This window comes from Chrysoperla carnea, unplaced genomic scaffold (assembly GCF_905475395.1).
Source record: "Chrysoperla carnea unplaced genomic scaffold, inChrCarn1.1, whole genome shotgun sequence".
In the NCBI taxonomy this organism is placed as follows: Eukaryota; Metazoa; Arthropoda; class Insecta; order Neuroptera; family Chrysopidae; genus Chrysoperla; species Chrysoperla carnea.
The window spans coordinates 3,514,680-3,540,551 of NW_025408233.1; positions in this window are offsets into that span (position 1 = coordinate 3,514,680).

The following is a 25,872-nucleotide window of genomic DNA, read 5'->3' on the forward strand; positions in this document are numbered from 1 at the left end:
CCTGGATCAAAATTTCACTCTTTTGTATAGTCCTGGCACTCTAGATTCGACATCGAAAATTTTCAAAAAATTTGTATTTTATCAAAAAATGTCAAATTATGATCATTTTTGGCTTATTTAGACTGGGACCAATCATAAAAGACCTATATATATGCATATCGACTTACCTGGATCAAAATTTCACTCTTTTTTGTAGTCCTGGCACTCTAGATTCGACATCGAAAATTTTCAAAAAATTTGTTTTTTATCAAAAAATGTCAAATTATGATCATTTTTGGCTTATTTAGACTGGGACCAATCATAAAAGACCTATATATATGCATATCGACTTACCTGGATCAAAATTTCACTCTTTTGTATAGTCCTGGCACTCTAGATTCGACATCGAAAATTTTCAAAAAATTTTTATTTTATCAAAAAATGTCAAATTATGATCATTTTTGGCTTATTTAGACTGGGACCAATCATAAAAGACCTATATATATGCATATCGACTTACCTGGATCAAAATTTCACTCTTTTGTATAGTCCTGGCACTCTAGATTCGACATCGAAAATTTTCAAAAAATTTGTATTTTATCAAAAAATGTCAAATTATGATCATTTTTGGCTTATTTAGACTGGGACCAATCATAAAAGACCTATATATATGCATATCGACTTACCTGGATCAAAATTTCACTCTTTTGTATAGTCCTGGCACTCTAGATTCGACATCGAAAATTTTCAAAAAAATTGTTTTTTATCAAAAAATGTCAAATTATGATCATTTTTGGCTTATTTAGACTGGGACCAATCATAAAAGACCTATATATATGCATATCGACTTACCTGGATCAAAATTTCACTCTTTTGTATAGTCCTGGCACTCTAGATACGACATCGAAAATTTTCAAAAAATTTGTATTTTATCAAAAAATGTCAAATTATGATCATTTTTGGCTTATTTAGACTGGGACCAATCATAAAAGACCTATATATATGCATATCGACTTACCTGGATCAAAATTTCACTCTTTTGTATAGTCCTGGCACACTAGATTCGACATCGAAAATTTTCAAAAAATTTGTATTTTATCAAAAAATGCCAAATTATGATCATTTTTGGCTTATTTAGACTGGAACCAATCAAAAAAGACCTATATAAATGCATATCGACCTACCTGGATCAAAATTTCACTCTTTTGTATAGTCCTAGCACTCTAGATTCGACATCGAAAATTTTCAAAAAATTTGTATTTTATCAAAAAATGTCAAAATATGATCATTTTTGGCTTATTTAGACTGGGACCAATCATAAAAGACCTATATATATGCATATCGACTTACCTGGATCAAAATTTCACTCTTTTGTATAGTCCTGGCACTCTAGATTCGACATCGAAAATTTTCAAAAAATTTGTATTTTATCAAAAAATGTCAAATTATGATCATTTTTGGCTTATTTAGACTGGGACCAATCATAAAAGACCTATATATATGCATATCGACTTACCTGGCTCAAAATTTCACTCTTTTGTATAGACCTGGCACTCTCGATTCGACATCGAAAATTTTCAAAAAATTTGTATTTTATCAAAAAATGTCAAATTATGATCATTTTTGGCTTATTTAGACTGGGACCAATCATAAAAGACCTATATATATGCATATCGACTTACCTGGATCAAAATTTCACTCTTTTGTATAGTCCTGGCACTCTAGATTCGACATCGAAAATTTTCAAAAAATTTGTATTTTATCAAAAAATGTCAAATTATGATCATTTTTGGCTTATTTAGACTGGGACCAATCATAAAAGACCTATATATATGCATATCGACTTACCTGGATCAAAATTTCACTCTTTTGTATAGTCCTGGCACTCTAGATTCGACATCGAAAATATTCAAAAAATTTGTTTTTTATCAAAAAATGTCAAATTATGATCATTTTTGGCTTATTTAGACTGGGACGAATCATAAAAGACCTATATATATGCATATCGACTTACCTGGATCAAAATTTCACTCTTTTGCATAGTCCTGGCACTCTAGATTCGACATCGAAAATTTTCAAAAAATTTGTTTTTTATCAAAAAATGTCAAATTATGATCATTTTTGGCTTATTTAGACTGGGACCAATCATAAAAGACCTATATATATGCATATCGACTTACCTGGCTCAAAATTTCACTCTTTTGTATAGTCCTGGCACTCTAGATTCGACATCGAAAATTTTCAAAAAATTTGTATTTTCTCAAAAAATGTCACATTATGATCATTTTTGGCTTATTTAGACTGGGATAAATCATAAAAGACCTATATATATGCATATCGACTTACCTGGATCAAAATTTCACTCTTTTTTATAGTCTTGGCACTCTAGATTCGACATCAAAAATTTTCAAAAAATTTGTATTTTATCAAAAAATGTCAAATTATGATCATTTTTGGCTTATTTAGACTGGGACCAATCATAAAAGACCTATATATATGCATATCGACTTACCTGGATCAAAATTTCACTCTTTTGTATAGTCCTGGCACTCTAGATTCGACATCGAAAATTTTCAAAAAATTTGTATTTTATCAAAAAATGTCAAATTATGATCATTTTTGGCTTATTTAGACTGGGACCAATCATAAAAGACCTATATATATGCATATCGACTTACCTGGATCAAAATTTCACTCTTTTTTATAGTCCTGGCACTCTAGATTCGACATCGAAAATTTTCAAAAAATTTGTTTTTTATCAAAAAATGTCAAATTATGATCATTTTTGGCTTATTTAGACTGGGACCAATCATAGAAGACCTATATATATGCATATCGACTTACCTGGATCAAAATTTCACTCTTTTGTATAGTCCTGGCACTCTAGATTCGACATCGAAAATTTTCAAAAAATTTGTATTTTATCAAAAAATGTTAAATTATGATCATTTTTGGCTTATTTAGACTGGGACCAATCATAAAAGACCTATATAAATGCATATCGACTTACCTGGATCAAAATTTCACTCTTTTGTATAGTCCTGGCTTTCTAGATTCGACATCGAAAATTTTCAAAAAATTTGTATTTTATCAAAAAATGTCAAATTATGATCATTTTTGGCTTATTTAAACTGGGACCAATCATAAAAGACCTATATATATGCATATCGACTTACCTGGCTCAAAATTTCACTCTTTTGTATAGTCCTGGCACTCTAGATTCGACATCGAAAATTTTCAAAAAATTTGTATTTTATCAAAAAATGTCAAATTATGATCATTTTTGGCTTATTTAGACTGGGACCAATCATAAAAGACCTATATATATGCATATCGACTTACCTGGATCAAAATTTCACTCTTTTGTATAGTCCTGGCACTCTAGATTCGACATCGAAAATTTTCAAAAAATTTTTATTTTATCAAAAAATGTCAAATTATGATCATTTTTGGCTTATTTAGACTGGGACCAATCATAAAAGACCTATATATATGCATATCGACTTACCTGGATCAAAATTTCACTCTTTTGTATAGTCCTGGCACTCTAGATTCGACATCGAAAATTTTCAAAAAATTTGTATTTTATCAAAAAATGTCAAATTATGATCATTTTTGGCTTATTTAGACTGGGACCAATCATAAAAGACCTATATATATGCATATCGACTTACCTGGATCAAAATTTCACTCTTTTGTATAGTCCTGGCACTCTAGATTCGACATCGAAAATTTTCAAAAAAATTGTTTTTTATCAAAAAATGTCAAATTATGATCATTTTTGGCTTATTTAGACTGGGACCAATCATAAAAGACCTATATATATGCATATCGACTTACCTGGATCAAAATTTCACTCTTTTGTATAGTCCTGGCACTCTAGATACGACATCGAAAATTTTCAAAAAATTTGTATTTTATCAAAAAATGTCAAATTATGATCATTTTTGGCTTATTCAGACTGGGACCAATCATAAAAGACCTATATATATGCATATCGACTTACCTGGATCAAAATTTCACTCTTTTGTATAGTCCTGGCACTCTAGATTCGACATCGAAAATTTTCAAAAAATTTGTATTTTATCAAAAAATGCCAAATTATGATCATTTTTGGCTTATTTAGACTGGAACCAATCAAAAAAGACCTATATAAATGCATATCGACTTACCTGGATCAAAATTTCACTCTTTTGTATAGTCCTAGCACTCTAGATTCGACATCGAAAATTTTCAAAAAATTTGTATTTTATCAAAAAATGTCAAAATATGATCATTTTTGGCTTATTTAGACTGGGACCAATCATAAAAGACCTATATATATGCATATCGACTTACCTGGATCAAAATTTCACTCTTTTGTATAGTCCTGGCACTCTAGATTCGACATCGAAAATTTTCAAAAAATTTGTATTTTATCAAAAAATGTCAAATTATGATCATTTTTGGCTTATTTAGACTGGGACCAATCATAAAAGACCTATATATATGCATATCGACTTACCTGGCTCAAAATTTCACTCTTTTGTATAGACCTGGCACTCTAGATTCGACATCGAAAATTTTCCAAAAATTTGTATTTTATCAAAAAATGTCAAATTATGATCATTTTTGGCTTATTTAGACTGGGACCAATCATAAAAGACCTATATATATGCATATCGACTTACCTGGATCAAAATTTCACTCTTTTGTATAGTCCTGGCACTCTAGATTCGACATCGAAAATTTTCAAAAAATTTGTATTTTATCAAAAATGTCAAATTATGATCATTTTCGGCTTATTTAGACTGGGACCAATCATAAAAGACCTATATATATGCATATCGACTTACCTGGATCAAAATTTCACTCTTTTGTATAGTCCTGGCACTCTAGATTCGACATCGAAAATATTCAAAAAATTTGTTTTTTATCAAAAAATGTCAAATTATGATCATTTTTGGCTTATTTAGACTGGGACCAATCATAAAAGACCTATATATATGCATATCGACTTACCTGGATCAAAATTTCACTCTTTTGTATAGTCCTGGCACTCTAGATTCGACATCGAAAATTTTCAAAAAATTTGTATTTTATCAAAAAATGTCAAATTATGATCATTTTTTGCTTATTTACACTGGGACCAATCATAAACGACCTATATAAATGCATATCGACTTACCTGGATCAAAATTTCACTCTTTTGTATAGTCCTGGCACTCTAGATTCGACATCGAAAATTTTCAAAAAATTTTTATTATATCAAAAAATGTCAAATTATGATCATTTTTGGCTTATTTAGACTGGGACCAATCATAAAAGACCTATATATATGCTTATCGACTTACCTGGATCAAAATTTCACTCTTTTGTATAGTCCTGGCACTCTAGATTCGACATCGAAAATTTTCAAAAAATTTGTTTTTTATCAAAAAATGTCAAATTATGATCATTTTTGGCTTATTTAGACTGGGACCAATCATAAAAGACCTATATATATGCATATCGACTTACCTGGATCAAAATTTTACTCTTTTGTATAGTCCTGGCACTCTAGATTCGACATCGAAAATTTTCAAAAAATTTGTATTTTATCAAAAAATGTCAAATTATGATCATTTTTGGCTTATTTAGACTGGGACCAATCATAAAAGACCTATATATATGCATATCGACTTACCTGGATCAAAATTTCACTATTTTGTATAGTCCTGGCACTCTAGATTCGACATCGAAAATTTTCAAAAAATTTGTATTTTATCAAAAAATGTCAAATTATGATCATTTTTGGCTTATTTAGACTGGGACCAATCATAAAAGACCTATATATATGCATATCGACTTACCTGGATTAAAATTTCACTCTTTTGTATAGTCCTGGCACTCTAGATTCGACATCGAAAATTTTCAAAAATTTTGTTTTTTATCAAAAAATGTCAAATTTTGATCATTTTTGGCTTATTTAGACTGGGACCAATTATAAAAGACCTATATATATGCATATCGACTAACCTGGATCAAAATTTCACTCTTTTGTATAGTCCTGGCACTCTAGAATCGACATAGAAAATTTTCAAAAAATTTTTATTTTATGAAAAAATGTCAACTTATGATCATTTTTGGCTTATTTAGACTGGGACCAATCATAAAAGACCTATATATATGCATATCGACTTACCTGGATCAAAATTTCACTCTTTTGTATAGTCCTGGCACTCTAGATTCGACATCGAAAATTTTCAATAAATTTGTATTTTATCAAAAAATGTCAAATTATGATCATTTTTGGCTTATTTAGACTGGGACCAATCATAAAAGACCTATATATATGCATATCGACTTACCTGGATCAAAATTTCACTCTTTTGTATAGTCCTGGCACTCTAGATTCGACATCGAAAATTTTCAAAAATTTTGTTTTTTATCAAAAAATGTCAAATTTTGATCATTTTTGGCTTATTTAGACTGGGACCAATCATAAAAGACCTATATATATGCATATCGACTTATATGGATCAAAATTTCACTCTTTTGTATAGTCCTGGCACTCTAGATTCGACATCGAAAATTTTCAAAAAATTTGTATTTTATCAAAAAATGTCAAATTATGATCAATTTTGCCCTATTTAGACTGGGACCAACCATAAAAGACCTATATATATGCATATCGCCTTACCTGGACAAAATTTCACTCTTTTGTATAGTCCTGGCACTCTAGAATCGACATCGAAAATTTTCAAAAAATTTGTATTTTATCAAAAAATGTCAACTTATGATCATTTTTGGCTTATTTAGACTGGGACCAATCATAAAAGAAATATATATATGCATATCGACTTACCTGGATCAAAATTTCAGTCTTTTGTATAGTCCTGGCACTCTAGATTCGACATCGAAAATTTTCAAAAAATTTGTATTTTATCAAAAAATGTCAAATTATCATCATTTTTGGCTTATTTAGACTGGGACCAATCATAAAAGACCTATATATATGCATATCGACTTACCTGGATCAAAATTTCACTCTTTTGTATAGTCCTGGCACTCTAGATTCGACATCGAAAATTTTCAAAAAATTTGTATTTTATCAAAAAATGTCAAATTATGATCATTTTTGGCTTATTTAGACTGGGACCAATCATAAAAGACCTATATATATGCATATCGACTTACCTGGATCAAAATTTTACTCTTTTGTATAGTCCTGGCACTCTAGATTCGACATCGAAAATTTTCATAAAATTTGTTTTTTATCAAAAAATATCAAATTATGATCATTTTTGGCTTATTTAGTGTGGGACCAATCATAAAAGACCTATATATATGCATATCGACTAACCTGGATCAAAATTTCACTCTTTTGTATAGTCCTGACACTCTAGATTCGACATCGAAAATTTTCAAAAAATTTGTATTTTATCAAAAAATGTCAAATTATGATCATTTTTGGCTTATTTAGACTGGGACCAATCATAAAAGACCTATATATATGCATATCGACTTACCTGGATCAAAATTTCACTCTTTTGTATAGTCCTGGCACTCTAGATTCGACATCGAAAATTTTCAAAAATTTTGTTTTTTATCAAAAAATGTCAAATTTTGATCATTTTTGGCTTATTTAGACTGGGACCAATCATAAAAGACCTATATATATGCATATCGACTTACCTGGATCAAAATTTCACTCTTTTGTATAGTCCTGGCACTCTAGAATCGACATCGAAAATTTTCAAAAAATTTGTATTTATCAAAAAATGTCAACTTATGATCATTTTTGGCTTATTTAGACTGGGACCAATCATAAAAGACCTATATATATGCATATCGACTTACCTGGATCAAAATTTCACTCTTTTGTATAGTCCTGGCACTCTAGATTCGACATCGAAAATTTTCAAAAATTTGTATTTTATCAAAAAATGTCAAATTATGATCATTTTTGGCTTATTTAGACTGGGACCAATCATAAAAGACCTATATATATGCATATCGACTTACCTGGATCAAAATTTCACTCTTTTGTATAGTCCTGGCACTCTAGAATCGACATCGAAAATTTTCAAAAAATTTGTATTTTATCAAAAAATGTCAACTTATGATCATTTTTGGCTTATTTAGACTGGGACCAATCATAAAAGACCTATATATATGCATATCGACTTACCTGGATCAAAATTTCACTCTTTTGTATAGTCCTGGCACTCTAGATTCGACATCGAAAATTTTCAAAAAATTTGTATTTTATCAAAAAATGTCAACTTATGATCATTTTTGGATTATTTAGACTGGGACCAATCATAAAAGACCTATATATATGCATATCGACTTACCTGGATCAAAATTTCACTCTTTTGTATAGTCCTGGCACTCTAGATTCGACATCGAAAATTTTCAAAAAATTTGTATTTTATCAAAAAATCTCAAATTATGATCATTTTTGGCTTATTTAGACTGGGACCAATCATAAAAGACCTATATATATGCATATCGACTTACCTGGATGAAAATTTCACTCTTTTGTATAGTCCTGGCACTCTAGATTCGACATCGAAAATTTTCAAAAAATTTGTATTTTATCAAAAAATGTCAAATTATGATCATTTTTGGCTTATTTAGACTGGGACCAATCATAAAAGACCTATATATATGCATATCGACTTACCTGGATCAAAATTTCACTCTTTTGTATAGTCCTGGCACTCTAGATTCGACATCAAAAATATTCAAAAAATTTGTATTTTATCAAAAAATGTCAAATTATGATCATTTTTGGCTTATTTAGACTGGGACCAATCATAAAAAACCTATATATATGCATATCGACTTACCTGGATCAAAATTTCACTCTTTTGTATAGTCCTGGCACTCTAGATTCGACATCGAAAATTTTCAAAAAATTTGTTTTTTATAAAAAAATGTCAAATTATGATCATTTTTGGCTTATTTAGACTGGGACCAATCATAAAAGACCTATATATATGCATATCGACTTCCCTGGATCAAAATTTCACTCTTTTGTATAGTCCCGGCACTCTATATTCGACATCGAAAATTTTCAAAAAATTTGTATTTTATCAAAAAATGTCAAATTATGATCATTTTTGGCTTATTTAGACTGGGACTAGTCATAAAAGACCTATATATATATGCATATCGACTTACCTGGATCAAAATTTCACTCTTTTGTATAGTCCTGAAAATCTAGATTCGACATCGAAAATTTTCAAAAAATTTGTATTTTATCAAAAAATGTCAAATTATGATCATTTTTGGCTTATTTAGACTGGGACCAATCATAAAAGACCTATATATATGCTTATCGACTTACCTGGATCAAAATTTCACTCTTTTGTATAGTCCTGGCACTCTAGATTCGACATCGAAAAATTTCAAAAAATTTGTTTCTTATCAAAAAATGTCAAATTATGATCATTTTTGGCTTATTTAGACTGAGACCAATCATAAAAGACCTATATATATGCATATCGACTTACCTGGATCAAAATTTCACTCTTTTGTATGGTCCTGGCACTCTAGATTCGACATCGAAAATTTTCAAAAAATTTGTATTTTATCAAAAAATGTCAAATTATGATCATTTTTGGCTTATTTAGACTGGGACCAATCATAAAAGACCTATATATATGCATATCGACTTACCTGGATCAAAATTTCACTCTTTTGTATAGTCCTGGCACTCTAGATTCGACATCGAAAATTTTCAAAAAATTTGTATTTTATCAAAAAATGTCAAATTATGATCATTTTTGGCTTATTTAGACTGGGACCAATCATAAAAGACCTATATATATGCATATCGAATTACCTGGATCAAAATTTCACTCTTTTGTATAGTCCTGGCACTCTAGATTCGACATCGAAAATTTTCAAAATTTTGTTTTTTATCAAAAAATGTCAAATTTTGATCATTTTTGGCTAATTTAGACTGGGACCAATCATAAAAGACCTATATATATGCATATCGACTTACCTGGATCAAAATTTCACTCTTTTGTATATTCCCGGCACTCTATATTCGACATCGAAAATTTTCAAAAAATTTGTATTTTATCAAAAAATGTCAAATTATGATCATTTTTGGCTTATTTAGACTGGGACTAGTCATAAAAGACCTATATATATGCATATCGACTTACCTGGATCAAAATTTCACTCTTTTGTATAGTCCTGAAAATCTAGATTCGACATCGAAAATTTTCAAAAAATTTGTATTTTATCAAAAAATGTCAAATTATGATCATTTTTGGCTTATTTAGACTGGGACCAATCATAAAAGACCTATATATATGCATATCGACTTACCTGGATCAAAATTTCACTCTTTTGTATAGTCCTGGCACTCTAGATTCGACATCGAAAATTTTCAAAAATTTTGTTTTTTATCAAAAAATGTCATATTTTGATCATTTTTGGCTTATTTAGACTGGGACCAATCATAAAAGACCTAAATATATGCATATCGACTTACCTGGATCAAAATTTCACTCTTTTGTATAGTCCTGGCACTCTAGAATCGACATCGAAAATTTTCAAAAAATTTGTATTTATAAAAAAATGTCAACTTATGATCATTTTTGGCTTATTTAGACTGGGACCAATCATAAAAGACCTATGTATATGCATATCGACTTACCTGGATCAAAATTTCACTCTTTTGTATAGTCCTGGCACTCTAGATTCGACATCGAAAATTTTCAAAAATTTGTATTTTATCAAAAAATGTCAAATTATGATCATTTTTGGCTTATTTAGACTGGGACCAATCATAAAAGACCTATATATATGCATATCGACTTACCTGGATGAAAATTTCACTCTTTTGTATAGTCCTGGCACTCTAGAATCGACATCGAAAATTTTCAAAAAATTTGTATTTTATAAAAAAATGTCAACTTATGATCATTTTTGGCTTATTTAGACTGGGACGAATCATAAAAGACCTATATATATGCATATCGACTTACCTGGATCAAAATTTCACTCTTTTGTATAGTCCTGGCACTCTAGATTCGACATCGAAAATTTTCAAAAAATTTGTATTTTATCAAAAAATGTCAACTTATGATCATTTTTGGATTATTTAGACTGGGACCAATCATAAAAGACCTATATATATGCATATCGACTTACCTGGATCAAAATTTCACTCTTTTGTATAGTCCTGGCACTCTAGATTCGACATCGAAAATTTTCAAAAAATTTGTATTTTATCAAAAAATCTCAAATTATGATCATTTTTGGCTTATTTAGACTGGGACCAATCATAAAAGACCTATATATATGCATATCGACTTACCTGGATCAAAATTTCACTCTTTTGTATAGTCCTGGCACTCTAGATTCGACATCGAAAATTTTCAAAAAATTTGTATTTTATCAAAAAATGTCAAATTATGATCATTTTTGGCTTATTTAGACTGGGACCAATCATAAAAGACCTATATATATGCATATCGACTTACCTGGATCAAAATTTCACTCTTTTGTATAGTCCTGGCACTCTAGATTCGACATCGAAAATATTCAAAAAATTTGTATTTTATCAAAAAATGTCAAATTATGATCATTTTTGGCTTATTTAGACTGGGACCAATCATAAAAAACCTATATATATGCATATCGACTTACCTGGATCAAAATTTCACTCTTTTGTATAGTCCTGGCACTCTAGATTCGACATCGAAAATTTTCAAAAAATTTGTTTTTTATAAAAAAATGTCAAATTATGATCATTTTTGGCTTATTTAGACTGGGACCAATCATAAAAGACCTATATATATGCATATCGACTTACCTGGATCAAAATTTCACTCTTTTGTATAGTCCCGGCACTCTATATTCGACATCGAAAATTTTCAAAAAATTTGTATTTTATAAAAAAATGTCAAATTATGATCATTTTTGGCTTATTTAGACTGGGACCAATCATAAAAGACCTATATATATGCATATCGACTTACCTGGATCAAAATTTCACTCTTTTGTATAGTCCTGGCACTCTAGATTCGACATCGAAAATTTTCAAAAATTTTGTTTTTTATCAAAAAATGTCAAATTTTGATCATTTTTGGCTAATTTAGACTGGGACCAATCATAAAAGACCTATATATATGCATATCGACTTACCTGGATCAAAATTTCACTCTTTTGTATAGTCCTGGCACTCTAGATTCGACATCGAAAATTTTCAAAAAATTTGTATTTTATCAAAAAATGTCAAATTATGATCATTTTTGGCTTATTTAGACTGGGACCAATCATAAAAGACCTATATATATGCATATCGACTTACCTGGATCAAAATTTCACTCTTTTGTATAGTCCTGGCACTCTAGATTCGACATCGAAAATTTTCAAAAAATTTGTATTTTATCAAAAAATGTCAACTTATGATCATTTTTGGCTTATTTAGACTGGGACCAATCATAAAAGAAATATATATATATGCATATCGACTTACCTGGATCAAAATTTCACTCTTTTGTATAGTCCTGGCACTCTAGATTCGACATCGAAAATTTTCAAAAAATTTGTATTTTATCAAAAAATGTCAAATTATGATCATTTTTGGCTTATTTAGACTGGGACCAATCATAAAAGACCTATATATATGCATATTAACTTACCTGGATCAAAATTTCACTCTTTTGTATAGTCCTGGCACTCTAGATTCGACATCGAAAATTTTCAAAAATTTTGTTTTTTATCAAAAAATGTCAAATTTTGATCATTTTTGGCTTATTTAGACTGGGACCAATCATAAAAGACCTATATAAATGCATATCGACTTACCTGGATCAAAATTTCACTCTTTTGTATAGTCCTGGCACTCTAGATTCGACATCGAAAATTTTCAAAAAATTTGTATTTTATCAAAAAATGTCAAATTATGATCATTTTTGGCTTATTTAGACTGGGACCAATCATAAAAGACCTATATATATGCATATCGACTTACCTGGATCAAAATTTCACTCTTTTGTATAGTCCTGGCACTCTAGATTCGACATCGAAAATTTTCAAAAAATTTGTATTTTATCAAAAAATGTCAACTTATGATCATTTTTGGCTTATTTAGACTGGGACCAATCATAAAAGAAATATATATATGCATATCGACTTACCTGGATCAAAATTTCACTCTTTTGTATAGTCCTGGCACTCTAGATTCGACATCGAAAATTTTCAAAAAATTTGTATTTTATCAAAAAATGTCAAATTATGATCATTTTTGGCTTATTTAGACTGGGACCAATCATAAAAGACCTATATATATGCATATTGACTTACCTGGATCAAAATTTCACTCTTTTGTATAGTCCTGGCACTCTAGATTCGACATCGAAAATTTTCAAAAATTTTGTTTTTTATCAAAAAATGTCAAATTTTGATCATTTTTGGCTTATTTAGACTGGGACCAATCATAAAAGACCTATATAAATGCATATCGACTTACCTGGATCAAAATTTCACTCTTTTGTATGGTCCTGGCACTCTAGATTCGACATCGAAAATTTTCAAAAAATTTGTATTTTATCAAAAAATGTCAAATTATGATCAATTTTGGCTTATTTAGACTGGGACCAACCATAAAAGACCTATATATATGCATATCGCCTTACCTGGATCAAAATTTCACTCTTTTGTATAGTCCTGGCACTCTAGAATCGACATCGAAAATTTTCAAAAAATTTGTATTTTATCAAAAAATGTCAACTTATGATCATTTTTGGCTTATTTAGACTGGGACCAATCATAAAAGAAATATATATATGCATATCGACTTACCTGGATCAAAATTTCACTCTTTTGTATAGTCCTGGCACTCTAGATTCGACATCGAAAATTTTCAAAAAATTTGTATTTTATCAAAAAATGTCAAATTATGATCATTTTTGGCTTATTTAGACTGGGACCAATCATAAAAGACCTATATATATGCATATCGACTTACCTGGATCAAAATTTCACTCTTTTGTATAGTCCTGGCACTCTAGATTCGACATCGAAAATTTTCAAAAAATTTGTATTTTATCAAAAAATGTCAAATTATGATCATTTTTGGCTTATTTAGGCTGGGACCAATCATAAAAGACCTATATATATGCATATCGACTTACCTGGATCAAAATTTTACTCTTTTGTATAGTCCTGGCACTCTAGATTCGACATCGAAAATTTTCAAAAAATTTGTTTTTTATCAAAAAATATCAAAATATGATCATTTTTGGCTTATTTAGAGTGGGACCAATCATAAAAGACCTATATATATGCATATCGACTAACCTGGATCAAAATTTCACTCTTTTGTATAGTCCTGACACTCTAGATTCGACATCAAAAATTTTCAAAAAATTTGTATTTTATCAAAAAATGTCAAATTATGATCATTTTTGGCTTATTTAGACTGGGACCAATCATAAAAGACCTATATATATGCATATCGACTTACCTGGATCAAAATTTCACTCTTTTGTATAGTCCTGGCACTCTAGATTCGACATCGAAAATTTTCAAAAATTTTGTTTTTTATCAAAAAATGTCAAATTTTGATCATTTTTGGCTTATTTAGACTGGGACCAATCATAAAAGACCTATATATATGCATATCGACTTACCTGGATCAAAATTTCACTCTTTTGTATAGTCCTGGCACTTTAGAATCGACATCGAAAATTTTCAAAAAATTTGTATTTTATCAAAAAATGTCAACTTATGATCATTTTTGGCTTATTTAGACTGGGACCAATCATAAAAGACCTATATATATGCATATCGACTCACCTGGATCAAAATTTCACTCTTTTGTATAGTCCTGGCACTCTAGATTCGACTTCGAAAATTTTCAAAAAATTTGTATTTTATCAAAAAATGTCAACTTATAATCATTTTTGGCTTATTTAGACTGGGACCAATCATAAAAGACCTATATATATGCATATCGACTTACCTGGATCAAAATTTCATTCTTTTGTATAGTCCTGGCACTCTAGATTCGACATCGAAAATTTTCAAAAAATTTGTATTTTATCAAAAAATCTCAAATTATGATCATTTTTGGCTTATTTAGACTGGGACCAATCATAAAAGACCTATATATATGCATATCGACTTACCTGGATCAAAATTTCACTCTTTTGTATAGTCCTGGCACTCTAGATTCGACATCGAAAATTTTCAAAAAATTTGTATTTTATCAAAAAATGTCAAATTATGATCATTTTTGGCTTATTTAGACTGGGACCAATCATAAAAGACCTATATATATGCATATCGACTTACCTGGATCAAAATTTCACTCTTTTGTATAGTCCTGGCACTCTAGATTCGACATCGAAAATATTCAAAAAATTTGTATTTTATCAAAAAATGTCAAATTATGATCATTTTTGGCTTCTTTAGACTGGGACCAATCATAAAAAACCTATATATATGCATATCGACTTACCTGGATCAAAATTTAGCTCTTTTGTATAGTCCTGGCACTCTAGATTCGACATCGAAAATTTTCAAAAAATTTGTTTTTTATAAAAAAATGTCAAATTATGATCATTTTTGGCTTATTTAGACTGGGACCAATCATAAAAGACCTATATATATGCATATCGACTTACCTGGATCAAAATTTCACTCTTTTGTATAGTCCTGGCACTCTATATTCGACATCGAAAATTTTCAAAAAATTTGTATTTTATCAAAAAATGTCAAATTATGATCATTTTTGGCTTATTTAGACTGGGACCAATCACAAAAGACCTATGTATATGCATATCGACTTACCTGGATCAAAATTTCACTCTTTTGTATAGTCCTGGCACTCTAGATTCGACATCGAAAATTTTCAAAAAATTTGTATTTTATCAAAAAATGTCAAATTATGATCATTTTTGGCTTATTTAGGCTGGGACCAATCATAAAAGACCTATATATATGCTTATCGACTTACCTGGATCAAAATTTCACTCTTTTGTATAGTCCTGGCACTCTAGATTCGACATCGAAAATTTTCAAAAAATTTGTTTCTTATCAAAAAATGTCAAATTATGATCATTTTTGGCTTATTTAGACTGAGACCAATCATAAAAGACCTATATATATGCATATCGACTTACCTGGATCAAAATTTCACTCTTTTGTATAGTCCTGGCACTCTAGATTCGACATCGAAAATTTGCAAAAAATTTGTATTTTATCAAAAAATGTCAAATTATGATCATTTTTGGCTTATTTAGACTGGGACCAATCATAAAAGACCTATATATATGCATATCGACTTACCTGGATCAAAATTTCACTCTTTTGTATAGTCCTGGCACTCTAGATTCGACATCGAAAATTTTCAAAAAATTTGTATTTTATCAAAAAATGTCAAATTATGATCATTTTTGGCTTATTTAGACTGGGACCAATCATAAAAGACCTATATATATGCATATCGACTTACCTGGATCAAAATTTCACTCTTTTGTATAGTCCTGGCACTCTAGATTCGACATCGAAAATTTTCAAAAATTTTGTTTTTTATCAAAAAATGTCAAATTTTGATCATTTTTGGCTAATTTAGACTGGAACCAATCATAAAAGACCTATATATATGCATATCGACTTACCTGGATCAAAATTTCACTTTTTTGTATAGTCCTGGCACTCTAGAATCGACATAGAAAATTTTCTAAAAATTTGTATTTTATCAAAAAATGTCAACTTATGATCATTTTTGGCTTATTTAGACTGGGACCAATCATAAAAGACCTATATATATGCATATCGACTTACCTGGATCAAAATTTCACTCTTTTGTATAGTCCTGGCACTTTAGATTCGACATCGAAAATTTTAAAAAAATTTGTATTTTATCAAAAAATGTCAACTTATGATCATTTTTGGCTTATTTAGACTGGGACCAATCATAAAAGACCTATATATATGCATATCGACTTACCTGGATCAAAATTTCACTCTTTTGTATAGTCCTGGCACTCTAGATTCGACATCGAAAATTTTCAAAAAATTTGTTTCTTATCAAAAAATGTCAAATTATGATCATTTTTGGCTTATTTAGACTGAGACCAATCATAAAAGACCTATATATATGCATATCGACTTACCTGGATCAAAATTTCACTCTTTTGTATAGTCCTGGCACTCTAGATTCGACATCGAAAATTTTCAAAAAATTTGTATTTTATCAAAAAATGTCAAATTATGATCATTTTTGGCTTATTTAGACTGGGACCAATCATAAAAGACCTATATATATGCATATCGAGTTACCTGGGTCAAAATTTCACTCTTTTGTATAGTCCTGGCACTCTAGATTCGACATCGAAAATTTTCAAAAAATTTGTATTTTATCAAAAAATGTCAAATTATGATCATTTTTGGCTTATTTAGACTGGGACCAATCATAAAAGACCTATATATATGCATATCGACTTACCTGGATCAAAATTTCACTCTTTTGTATAGTCCTGGCACTCTAGATTCGACATCGAAAATTTTCAAAAATTTTGTTTTTTATCAAAAAATGTCAAATTTTGATCATTTTTGGCTAATTTAGACTGGGACCAATCATAAAAGACCTATATATATGCATATCGACTTACCTGGATCAAAATTTCACTCTTTTGTATAGTCCTGGCACTCTAGAATCGACATAGAAAATTTTCTAAAAATTTGTATTTTATCAAAAAATGTCAACTTATGATCATTTTTGGCTTATTTAGACTGGGACCAATCATAAAAGACCTCTATATATGCATATCGACTTACCTGGATCAAAATTTCACTCTTTTGTATAGTCCTGGCACTTTAGATTCGACATCGAAAATTTTAAAAAAATTTGTATTTTATCAAAAAATGTCAAATTATGATCATTTTTGGCTTATTTAGACTGGGACCAATCATAAAAGACCTAAAGATATGCATATCGACTTACCTGGATCAAAATTTCACTCTTTTGTATAGTCCTGGCACTCTAGATTCGACATCGAAAATTTTCAAAAATTTTGTTTTTTATCAAAAAATGTCAAATTTTGATCATTTTTGGCTTATTTAGACTGGGACCAATCATAAAAGACCTATATATATGCATATAGACTTACCTGGATCAAAATTATACTCTTTTGTATAGTCCTGGCACTCTAGAATCGACATCGAAAATTTTCAAAAAATTTGTATTTTATCAAAAATTGTCAACTTATGATCATTTTTGGCTAATTTAGACTGGGACCAATCATAAAAGACCAATATATATGCATATCGACTTACCTGGATCAAAATTTCACTCTTTTGTATAGTCCTGACACTCTAGATTCGACATCGAAAATTTTCAAAAAATTTGTATTTTATCAAAAAATGTCAAATTATCATTATTTTTGGCTTATTTAGACTGGGACCAATCATAAAAGACCTATATATATGCATATCGACTTACCTGGATCAAAATTTCACTCTTTTGTATAGTCCTGGCACTCTAGAATCGACATCGAAAATTTTCAAAAAATTTGTATTTTTTCAAAAAATGTCAACTTATGATCATTTTTGGCTTATTTAGACTGGGACCAATCATAAAAGACCTATATATATGCATATCGACTTACCTGGATCAAAATTTCACTCTTTTGTATAGTCCTGGCACTCTAGATTCGACATCGAAAATTTTCAAAAAATTTGTATTTTATCAAAAAATGTCAAATTATGATCATTTTTGGCTTATTTAGACTGGGACCAATCATAAAAGACCTATATATATGCATATCGACTTACCTGGATCAAAATTTCACTCTTTTGTATGGTCCTGGCACTCTAGATTCGACATCGAAAATTTTCAAAAAATTTGTATTTTATCAAAAAATGTCAACTTATGATCATTTTTGGCTTATTTAGACTGGGACCAATCATAAAAGACCTATATATATGCATATCGACTTACCTGGATCAAAATTTCACTCTTTTGTATAGTCCTGGCACTCTAGATTCGACATCGAAAATTTTCAAAAAATTTGTATTTTATCAAAAAATCTCAAATTATGATCATTTTTGGCTTATTTAGACTGGGACCAATCATAAAAGACCTATATATATGCATATCGACTTACCTGGATCAAAATTTCACTCTTTTGTATAGTCCTGGCACTCTAGATTCGACATCGAAAATTTTCAAAAAATTTGTATTTTATCAAAAAATGTCAAATTATCATCATTTTTGGCTTATTTACACTGGGACCAATCATAAAAGACCTATATATATGCATATCGAGTTACCTGGGTCAAAATTTCACTCTTTTGTATAGTCCTGGCACTCTAGATTCGACATCGAAAATTTTCAAAAAATTTGTATTTTATCAAAAAATGTCAAATTATGATCATTTTTGGCTTATTTAGACTGGGACCAATCATAAAAGACCTATATATATGCATATCGACTTACCTGGATCAAAATTTCACTCTTTTGTATAGTCCTGGCACTCTAGATTCGACATCGAAAATTTTCAAAAATTTTGTTTTTTATCAAAAAATGTCAAATTTTGATCATTTTTGGCTAATTTAGACTGGGACCAATCATAAAAGACCTATATATATGCATATCGACTTACCTGGATCAAAATTTCACTCTTTTGTATAGTCCTGGCACTCTAGAATCGACATAGAAAATTTTCTAAAAATTTGTATTTTATCAAAAAATGTCAACTTATGATCATTTTTGGCTTATTTAGACTGGGACCAATCATAAAAGACCTCTATATATGCATATCGACTTACCTGGATCAAAATTTCACTCTTTTGTATAGTCCTGGCACTTTAGATTCGACATCGAAAATTTTAAAAAAATTTGTATTTTATCAAAAAATGTCAAATTATGATCATTTTTGGCTTATTTAGACTGGGACCAATCATAAAAGACCTATATATATGCATATCGACTTACCTGGATCAAAATTTCACTCTTTTGTATAGTCCTGGCACTCTAGATTCGACATCGAAAATTTTCAAAAATTTTGTTTTTTATCAAAAAATGTCAAATTTTGATCATTTTTGGCTTATTTAGACTGGGACCAATCATAAAAGACCTATATATATGCATATAGACTTACCTGGATCAAAATTATACTCTTTTGTATAGTCCTGGCACTCTAGAATCGACATCGAAAATTTTCAAAAAATTTGTATTTTATCAAAAATTGTAAACTTATGATCATTTTTGGCTAATTTAGACTGGGACCAATCATAAAAGACCAATATATATGCATATCGACTTACCTGGATCAAAATTTCACTCTTTTGTATAGTCCTGACACTCTAGATTCGACATCGAAAATTTTCAAAAAATTTGTATTTTATCAAAAAATGTCAAATTATCATTATTTTTGGCTTATTTAGACTGGGACCAATCATAAAAGACCTATATATATGCATATCGACTTACCTGGATCAAAATTTCACTCTTTTGTATAGTCCTGGCACTCTAGAATCGACATCGAAAATTTTCAAAAAATTTGTATTTTTTCAAAAAATGTCAACTTATGATCATTTTTGGCTTATTTAGACTGGGACCAATCATAAAAGACCTATATATATGCATATCGACTTACCTGGATCAAAATTTCACTCTTTTGTATAGTCCTGGCACTCTAGATTCGACATCGAAAATTTTCAAAAAATTTGTATTTTATCAAAAAATGTCAAATTATGATCATTTTTGGCTTATTTAGACTGGGACCAATCATAAAAGACCTATATATATGCATATCGACTTACCTGGATCAAAATTTCACTCTTTTGTATGGTCCTGGCACTCTAGATTCGACATCGAAAATTTTCAAAAAATTTGTATTTTATCAAAAAATGTCAACTTATGATCATTTTTGGCTTATTTAGACTGGGACCAATCATAAAAGACCTATATATATGCATATCGACTTACCTGGATCAAAATTTCACTCTTTTGTATAGTCCTGGCACTCTAGATTCGACATCGAAAATTTTCAAAAAATTTGTATTTTATCAAAAAATCTCAAATTATGATCATTTTTGGCTTATTTAGACTGGGACCAATCATAAAAGACCTATATATATGCATATCGACTTACCTGGATCAAAATTTCACTCTTTTGTATAGTCCTGGCACTCTAGATTCGACATCGAAAATTTTCAAAAAATTTGTATTTTATCAAAAAATGTCAAATTATCATCATTTTTGGCTTATTTACACTGGGACCAATCATAAAAGACCTATATATATGCATATCGACTTACCTGGATCAAAATTTCACTCTTTTGTATAGTCCTGGCACTCTAGAATCGACATCGAAAATTTTCAAAAAATTTGTATTTTTTCAAAAAATGTCAACTTATGATCATTTTTGGCTTATTTAGACTGGGACCAATCATAAAAGACCTATATATATGCATATCGACTTACCTGGATCAAAATTTCACTCTTTTGTATAGTCCTGGCACTCTAGATTCGACATCGAAAATTTTCAAAAAATTTGTATTTTATCAAAAAATGTCAAATTATGATCATTTTTGGCTTATTTAGAGTGGGACCAATCATAAAAGACCTATATATATGCATATCGACTTACCTGGATCAAAATTTCACTCTTTTGTATAGTCCTGGCACTCTAGATTCGACATCGAAAATTTTCAAAAAATTTGTTTCTTATCAAAAAATGTCAAATTATGATCATTTTTGGCTTATTTAGACTGAGACCAATCATAAAAGACCTATATATATGCATATCGACTTACCTGGATCAAAATTTCACTCTTTTGTATAGTCCTGGCACTCTAGATTCGACATCAAAATTTTCAAAAAATTTGTATTTTATCAAAAAATGTCAAATTATGATCATTTTTGGCTTATTTAGACTGGGACCAATCATAAAAGACCTATATATATGCATATCGACTTACCTGGATCAAAATTTCACTCTTTTGTATAGTCCTGGCACTCTAGATTCGACATCGAAAATTTTCAAAAAATTTGTATTTTATCAAAAAATGTCAAATTATGATCATTTTTGGCTTATTTAGACTGGGACCAATCATAAAAGACCTATATATATGCATATCGACTTACCTGGATCAAAATTTCACTCTTTTGTATAGTCCTGGCACTCTAGATTCGACATCGAAAATTTTCAAAAATTTTGTTTTTTATCAAAAAATGCCAAATTTTGATCATTTTTGGCTAATTTAGACTGGGACCAATCATAAAAGACCTATATATATGCATATCGACTTACCTGGATCAAAATTTCACTCTTTTGTATGGTCCTGGCACTCTAGAATCGACATAGAAAATTTTCAAAAAATTTGTATTTTATCAAAAAATGTCAACTTATGATCATTTTTGGCTTATTTAGACTGGGACCAATCATAAAAGACCTATATATATGCATATCGACTTACCTGGATCAAAATTTCACTCTTTTGTATAGTCCTGGCACTTTAGATTCGACATCGAAAATTTTAAAAAAATTTGTATTTTATCAAAAAATGTCAAATTATGATCATTTTTGGCTTATTTAGACTGGGACCAATCATAAAAGACCTATGTATATGCATATCGACTTACCTGGATCAAAATTTCACTCTTTTGTATAGTCCTGGCACTCTAGATTCGACATCGAAAATTTTCAAAAATTTTGTTTTTTATCAAAAAATGTCAAATTTTGATCATTTATGGCTTATTTAGACTGGGACCAATCATAAAAGACCTATATATATGCATATCGACTTACCTGGATCAAAATTTCACTCTTTTGTATAGTCCTGGCACTCTAGAATCGACATCGAAAATTTTCAAAAAATTTGTATTTTATCAAAAATTGTCAACTTATGATCATTTTTGGCTAATTTAGACTGTGACCAATCATAAAAGACCTATATATATGCATATCGACTTACCTGGATCAAAATTTCACTCTTTTGTATAGTCCTGGCACTCTAGATTCGACATCGAAAATTTTCAAAAAATTTGTATTTTATCAAAAAATGTCAAATTATCATCATTTTTGGCTTATTTAGACTGGGACCAATCATAAAAGACCTATATATATGCATATCGACTTACCTGGATCAAAATTTCACTCTTTTGTATAGTCCTGGCACTCTAGAATCGACATCGAAAATTTTCAAAAAATTTGTATTTTTTCAAAAAATGTCAACTTATGATCATTTTTGGCTTATTTAGACTGGGACCAATCATAAAAGACCTATATATATGCATATCGACTTACCTGGATCAAAATTTCACTCTTTTGTATAGTCCTGGCACTCTAGATTCGACATCGAAAATTTTCAAAAATTTTGTTTTTTATCAAAAATTGTCAAATTTTTATCATTTTTGGCTTATTTAGACTGGGACCAATCATAAAAGACCTATATATATGCATATCGACTTACCTGGATCAAAATTTCACTCTTTTGTATAGTCCTGGCACTTTAGATTCGACATCGAAAATTTAAAAAAAATTTGTATTTTATCAAAAAATGTCAATTTATGATCATTTTTGGCTTATTTAGACTGGGACCAATCATAAAAGACCTATATATATGCATATCGACTTACCTGGATCAAAATTTCACTCTTTTGTATAGTCCTGGCACTCTAGATTCGACATCGAAAATTTTCAAAAATTTTGTTTTTTATCAAAAAATGTCAAATTTTGATCATTTTTGGCTTATTTAGACTGGGACCAATCATAAAAGACCTATATATATGCATATCGACTTACCTGGATCAAAATTTCACTCTTTTGTACAGTCCTGGCACTCTAGATTCGACATCGAAAATTTTCAAAAAATTTGTATTTTATCAAAAAATGTCAAATTATGATCATTTTTGGCTTATTTAGACTGGGACCAATCATAAAAGACCTATATATATGCATATCGACTTACCTGGATCAAAATTTCACTCTTTTGTATAGTCCTGGCACTCTAGATTCGACATCGAAAATTTTCAAAAATTTTGTTTTTTATCAAAAAATGTCAAATTTTGATCATTTTTGGCTTATTTAGACTGGGACCAATCATAAAAGACCTATATATATGCATATCGACTTACCTGGATCAAAATTTCACTCTTTTGTATAGTCCTGGCACTTTAGATTCGACATCGAAAATTTTAAAAAAATTTGTATTTTATCAAAAAATGTCAAATTATGATCATTTTTGGCTTATTTAGACTGGGACCAATCATAAAAGACCTATATATATGCATATCGACTTACCTGGATCAAAATTTCACTCTTTTGTATAGTCCTGGCACTCTAGATTCGACATCGAAAATTTTCAAAAATTTTGTTTTTTATCAAAAAATGTCAAATTTTGATCATTTTTGGCTTATTTACACTGGGACCAATCATAAAAGACCTATATATATGCATATCGACTTACCTGGATCAAAATTTCACTCTTTTGTATAGTCCTGGCACTCTAGATTCGACATCGAAAATTTTCAAAAAATTTGTATTTTATCAAAAAATGTCAAATTATGATCATTTTTGGCTTATTTACACTGGGACCAATCATAAAAGACCTATATATATGCATATCGACTTACCTGGATCAAAATTTCACTCTTTTGTATAGTCCTGGCACTCTAGAATCGACATCGAAAATTTTCAAAAAATTTGTATTTTTTCAAAAAATGTCAACTTATGATCATTTTTGGCTTATTTAGACTGGGACCAATCATAAAAGACCTATATATATGCATATCGACTTACCTGGATCAAAATTTCACTCTTTTGTATAGTCCTGGCACTCTAGATTCGACATCGAAAATTTTCAAAAAATTTGTATTTTATCAAAAAATGTCAAATTATGATCATTTTTGGCTTATTTAGAGTGGGACCAATCATAAAAGACCTATATATATGCATATCGACTTACCTGGATCAAAATTTCACTCTTTTGTATAGTCCTGGCACTCTAGATTCGACATCGAAAATTTTCAAAAAATTTGTTTCTTATCAAAAAATGTCAAATTATGATCATTTTTGGCTTATTTAGACTGAGACCAATCATAAAAGACCTATATATATGCATATCGACTTACCTGGATCAAAATTTCACTCTTTTGTATAGTCCTGGCACTCTAGATTCGACATCGAAAATTTTCAAAAAATTTGTATTTTATCAAAAAATGTCAAATTATGATCATTTTTGGCTTATTTAGACTGGGACCAATCATAAAAGACCTATATATATGCATATCGACTTACCTGGATCAAAATTTCACTCTTTTGTATAGTCCTGGCACTCTAGATTCGACATCGAAAATTTTCAAAAAATTTGTATTTTATCAAAAAATGTCAAATTATGATCATTTTTGGCTTATTTAGACTGGGACCAATCATAAAAGACCTATATATATGCATATCGACTTACCTGGATCAAAATTTCACTCTTTTGTATAGTCCTGGCACTCTAGATTCGACATCGAAAATTTTCAAAAATTTTGTTTTTTATCAAAAAATGCCAACTTTTGATCATTTTTGGCTAATTAAGACTGGGACCAATCATAAAAGACCTATATATATGCATATCGACTTACCTGGATCAAAATTTCACTCTTTTGTATAGTCCTGGCACTCTAGAATCGACATAGAAAATTTTCAAAAAATTTGTATTTTATCAAAAAATGTCAACTTATGATCATTTTTGGCTTATTTAGACTGGGACCAATCATAAAAGACCTATATATATGCATATCGACTTACCTGGATCAAAATTTCACTCTTTTGTATAGTCCTGGCACTTTAGATTCGACATCGAAAATTTTAAAAAAATTTGTATTATATCAAAAAATGTCAAATTATGATCATTTTTGGCTTATTTAGACTAGGACCAATCATAAAAGACCTA